Source organism: Melanerpes formicivorus, unplaced genomic scaffold, assembly GCF_026170545.1.
Source record: "Melanerpes formicivorus ecotype bairdi unplaced genomic scaffold, bMelFor1.0.p_v2 SCAF_11, whole genome shotgun sequence".
Taxonomy (NCBI): domain Eukaryota; kingdom Metazoa; phylum Chordata; class Aves; order Piciformes; family Picidae; genus Melanerpes; species Melanerpes formicivorus.
Genome location: NW_027142363.1, coordinates 12,516,234 through 12,522,233, shown reverse-complemented (window position 1 = coordinate 12,522,233; position 6,000 = coordinate 12,516,234).

The window sequence follows — 6,000 nt, the reverse complement described above, 5'->3', positions numbered from 1 at the left end:
GTACTACCAGTCAAGTTTTGAATACATTTGGGAGAGTCACTGGTAAGTATTCATTTTGAAGTCTCAGATGTACTAAATACATTAGATCTTATTAATTTTAATACCAAACAAGAGCCCCAAGCAACCTGATGAACAACCATGAGTTTTCTAGGTATCTCCTGTTCTGAACAGGAGGGCAGCATAATAGAATAGAAACCCATGAGTTTTCTAGGTACCTGGAGCTTTGGATACTCTCTTCTTCCATAGCAGCATTATAGAATTGAAACTCTAGACACAACCTTAATTATAGTCTAGTGCTCCTTAAGTTAGGTCCAAAATCTTCCTAAGCATGGTACAACCTTCTTAAGCATGGTACAATCTTCCAGCTTGTCCTTGCTGAGGAGCAGTTCTAGCAGCTGATTAAGGATAGTGGTTTGGCAGTCAAAACTTTTACATGAGATTAAAAGGAAGGTGCACTACATTATGCTGTTAATCTCTCTGCCAAATTGTTTTGTGTGGGAGAGAACATTTAGCAAGAACTTTCCATGCTTTGTCAGCCCGTGGAACCATCCAGTGAGGGAACTAGTACATTCTGAGGGAGTGATGTGCTGGTTAATTGTAAATACTCTCTTTTAAAGGCTCAGGTCAAAAGCTATGAGTTGTTGTCAGTCACTAAAGTTAACAACGATCCATGTGCTTTGTAAATACCAGGCTCCAAAAGGTATCCATCTCAAGCACCTTTGGGCTGCAGTGTAAGTGGAGGATGAAACATACAGGCATAAGAGAGAGGACACTGGCCAGAAAGAGTAAGTCAGTAAGTGCAAGTGAGGTGTTGACAGAAACAGCCCTAGTCGATGGCTTGGCTCTAAACTCCCTTGTGTGGAGGAAGCTCTCAGAGCTCTTTAAGAGGACACTTACAAAAACTCCCCAAAAGTTCCACTGGCAATCAGTTTCCTATACCCTAGGGCAGCTGAGAGTTGTTTTAAATTCTGAGAAGTGGTGTCACTTCTGCAGGCTGGTCTGTGTGAGGCGGTGAGGGTGGTGCAGGCAGGGAGTGCCAGTGCTGTTCACTTCCTCAGCACTAAATGCCTTTGCCTGGCCAGCCGAGTCGCGCAGAGTTACTAGTTCATCTAAATAGATGATGGCTGCTGGCAGAAAAGGAAGTGGCACTGAAGGGATGCATTTGCTCTGTTACCCACAGGGTAACTCATTAGGGCCCAATGATGTGCTAGCAGAACTGTCACCTATTGCCCAGGGTGAACAAGGAGTGGGAAGGTTGCTGTTTTACTCTTGTTAGTCAACCTGAACTGCAGCAATGTCTCCAGTCGTCGTAAAAACAAGTGCTTCCTCAGCTGACATTGCAAATTTGCCAAGCCTGGATCTGGAAATGGCAGACTTCTGCTGATGACACCACAGCTTGGCTGGCTATGAGGCTGCTAGCTATCTGCAGATGCTAGCTATTTTGCTTCCAAACGTCTCAATCTCCCTGTGCTCCACTTGATTACACACTACCAGATGGTACAGCAAATTCTGCTCCAGCTCCCCAAACAAACTCCACAAAGGCCTTCAGACAGAAACCACGTGGAGAGCTTATACTGCAGGTAACCTTGCTGTCTCACCCAGGTACATGGGATTTCCATGAGAATATGATAAATAGCCAGATGTAGGACAGAAGTCTGCTAGTGCATCTGATGAGGACAAAGGTGTAAGGAGAACAGCACACTGACACGGACCTGGGAAGCAAAACAAGAGGGAGAAACAGACTGAAGTGTTTTGCCTTCCTGGAACAGTTCCACTGTTTTCTGTGAAGTTTTGGAGCGCCAAAGAAATTCATTGTAGGGTGGGTAATCCACAGGAAAGCAAGTTTCCTTCGTCCTGCTGCTTGTGGAAAATTTGATTTCCAAATATAAGATAAAGGTGTCATTTTGCAGAGGTGGAGCTTCTAAAGTGCTTTCAAAGCATTTGATAGAAAACTTAGGATGACTTTTTGAGGCATAAATACAAGGTCTGTGTGCAGAGGTCCAAATTCAGCTCTTTCCAAGCTCTGTGTCTCAGTCTGTCCAACACAGCAATAGTATTTCCAAGGTATGACCAGAGGCCTATAAACACGTCAGAAAACCAACTCTGCTAAACACCTGAGCTCACCCAGTGTTGAATCATGTCTGTGCTAGCTCTCCTGATGACACAATGAGCTGGCTCCATCTTAGGCCAACCTTTTTATTTGGGTGAAGTCCAAACATGCAAGTGTGTGAGCAGCCAGTCTCTTGTGATCATCTCCCTCATCAACTAATCAAACACTCATGTTGTGCATCTTAGAACAGGCATCAGAGTTTGATGTGGTGTGGTAGATGGATCCTCAAACACAAACAGCTGCTCTCAAATTTTCCTTTTTCCATTATCTCCTAAGCAAGCATGCAACTTTCCCCTCTGGGGTGGTGGGAGGGAGAATCTATAATTTGCCAGGCCCCTGGCAGGCTCAGGCTCCCCAGCTAGCACTTTTAACCCAGCAGGCATCAAGCTTTTACAATTAGAAGCCATGCTCACAACTGACAGAAGTTATTCTGGTAGCAAAAGCTGAAATGGACTGCTTGAAAGCTTCTTAATTGTACCTTGCAGGTTTGAAGCTGCAAAGAGCTACTCCCTGCCCTTCCCACCAGCCTAGTCCAATTCCATGACTATTAACAATCAAATTTAAGAGATATTTGGATAATTTCACTCAAAAATGTTTCCAACCAGGGAAAATCAACTGCCTTTTTTTTCTTAGCACTTCGAAGGACTAGAGCCACAGAACTTATCCTCTCCTTTTCATCATTGCCCATTGGAATGGGCTGCCCGGGGAGGTGGTGGAGTCACCATCACTGGAGGTGTTCAGGAAGAGACTTGATGGGGTGCTTGGTGCCATGGGTTAGTTGTTTAGGTGGGTTGGATTGGTTGATGGGTTGGACACAATGATCTTGAAGGTCTCTTCCAACCTGGTTTATTCTTCTTATTGTTCTTTTATCATCTGTTGCAAGCTCCAGACTGCCAGCTGCAGGAGTGTACTGAGAGCATCTTAGTGGAAATTACCCCACAGAGTTGTTTCTTTTTCCTTTTCTTTATAATTATTTCCTGGTACACAAAATGGAGCAGAAGACATGTCCCTGTGCATGTGCATCCACAGAAATGCTGATAGACAAATGCTTGGAGTCCTCGTGTTCCCAATCAACATACTTCCACAGTGTTAACTTCAGTTAACAGTATATTATCAAACACAGTCAAATGCCAGGGGATTTTTACTTCAAAAACTGAACAGAAGGCTTTTGTGTTTGGTTTGCTCTGGGCGGAGTTGGGAGGGGTCGTGGTGGGGAAGCACTCTTCCCCCCTTTTAGCTGAAGAACCTGCCCACTTATTTGCACTTGTCTTGCTCTGAATCCATTTTGCTGCGGTGGCTGATTGCTCTTTGGGCAGGTAAGTAAATGCTGACCCACCTTGAAAGAAGAAGAAGGGAAAAAAAGCTTAGGTTTGATAGGCACTTTGAATGCAGCTTCTTTTGTTGGCTGATTGCTGTTTGGGTGGGTAGGTAAATTGCGATCCAGCTTGAAAGCAGGAAAGCTTTGCATTGACACATCTGACTGGCATTAGGTGCTCTACAAAGATTATTGCTGGGGAGTCAGCCTGTGCGTTGCCTGGTTCCTGAAGGCTAGTCAGGGAGTGCTTGCCAAGGGAGGCATGCCATTGTGGCAGGTGGCACAGGCACTCAGCTCAGGGTTTTAGTATAAAACATCTTTTCTTTTCTTTTCTTTCTGTATTTTGCAGACTTCTGGATCAGTCTGTGCAAGTGTGATGTAAAGAACCCTTGCTGTGTTTTGTAGGTACTTAAGCATCTGCCTGGGGTTCCTCTTGTACAAAGAGAGCAAAAGAATAACCACTGCCAAGAAAGTTTGGTCATGCCACGTTTCGCTGCTTGATGGTTGCTTTTGCCTTGCCATGACTTTTATTTCAGTGGGAGTCCTGCCTACTGGCAAGTGCAGTAGCTCTCACAGAGCCAATGCTGAATGCAGCAACTCATAAATTAAATCCATGTAAACAGCTGCTGTTTAAATTTATTTTTATAATCTGCAAAGTCTGATCATGCAGAAAGAAAATCCCTAAACAGGAAGATTAAGTTCACTTGAAAGAACTGGGGCAGAACTGCAGCATCTCTTGGGACTGTGTTGCCTCAACATTGGGATGAACACACACCAGCTTGACCCAGCCTGTGGTGGAAGGTATTAAAGGATGAGGTTCTCACATCACCAGCCACCTCAGATGTGGAATTCTCACTGCAGAGAGCATCTGCAGCTTCAGCAGTGCCTGTATGTGGTGTTGGTGTCAATATAATTACCCTAAGTAGGTGACCTAAGATCTTTATATTTCTTCTAGGTATCACAGAATCACAGAATGCTAGGGGCCAGAAGGGGCCTCGAAAGATCATCTAGTCCAACCCCCGTGCCAGCGCAGGATCACTTGCACCAGATCACACAGGAACACATCCAGGTGGGTATCTCCAAAGTGGGAAACTCCACAACCCCCCTGGGCAGTCTGTTCCAGTGTTCTGTCACCCTCAGAGTGAAAAATGTTTTCCTCCTGTTTCCATGGAACTTCCTATGTCTCAACTTGCACCCATTGCTGCTTGTCCTGTCATTGGGCATCACCAAAATCAAGCTGACTCCATCCCCTTGTCACTCACCTTTTACATATTTATAAACATTAATGGGATCACCCCTCAGTCTCCTCTCCAAACTAAGGAGACCCAGCTCCCCCAGTCTCCAGCAGTTCAGTTTAAAATTGAAGACTGCAAAAAGGTGACCTTAAAACCAGGCTAAACTATGAATTTTGTACTACTGCAATGTCTAAATAGTGACTTGTGTTGCTACCTGACCTAGTTTCTTCTGGTTTTTCAGTTGTCAGTTACTTTCCCACTGTTTTTGTGTGTGATTTTTGTTTTCCTGCATGTGGGAATGTTTGCAAGGTGATTCAACGCTGACCTTAGTTTACAACAGCAAAGGAAAACCACCCAAACAAACCAAAGACGAACAAGCAAAGCCAAACCAAAACCAACTGACAATCCAAACCCAACTGACAATCCAAACCCAACAAAACCCTGCAACTTTATGGAGGTAGAGTGCAAAAGCAACAAAAACTGCCTTTGACTGAATGGTCAAAAGTCATGGTCACCATTTTTTTCCTCTGAGTATGGGCTCTCCTCTTGTTGGTGAGGATGCTGCCGTGAGCTACTGCAGTGCTGCCTGGCAGCAGTGGTGGCACAGGGGTCTCTGAATCTGGCAGAAGCAAGCACACACAGGGCTCTCCTGATCACTAGGGACTGGAAGACTTGATAGTGCCTTTCCAGTTCTTCCCATCTGAAGCCCAGCATATGCTAGAGAGGAGGTCGAGGCAGAACAAGTTTCCCGGGCCACAAATCAGCCTTGTAATAATTATCAGGGTGCCCTGTCATAACTATCAGGGTGCTCTGTCTTGAAGAGAAGATGCTACCTCTGCTGAAACTCACTTGTGCTGCTACAGGAGGGGGGAAGGTCTGGTCAGTGTTTTCCTAGAATCATAGAATCAATAAGGTTGGAAAAGACCTCAGAGATCATAAAGTCCAACCTATCACCCAGCACCTCATGACTAAGTAAATCATGGCTTCAAGTGCCACATCCAATCCTTTTTTGAACAGCTCCAGGGATAGTGACTCCACCACCTCCCTGGGCAGCACATTCCAATGGCAAATAACTCTTTCTGTGAAGAATTTCTTCCTAACATCCAGCCTAAACCTCCCCTTGGCCCCTAAAACTCCCACCTGGCTACAACCTCCTTTCAGGTAGTTGTAGACAGCAATAAAGTCTGCCCTGAGCCTCCTCTTCTCCAGGCTAAACAACCCCAACTCCCTCAGCCTCTCTTCATAGGGCTTGTGCTCCAAACCCCTCACAAGCTTTGTTGCCCTTCTCTGGACACATTCAAGTGTCTCAGTATCCTTCTTAAATTGAGGAGCCCAGAACT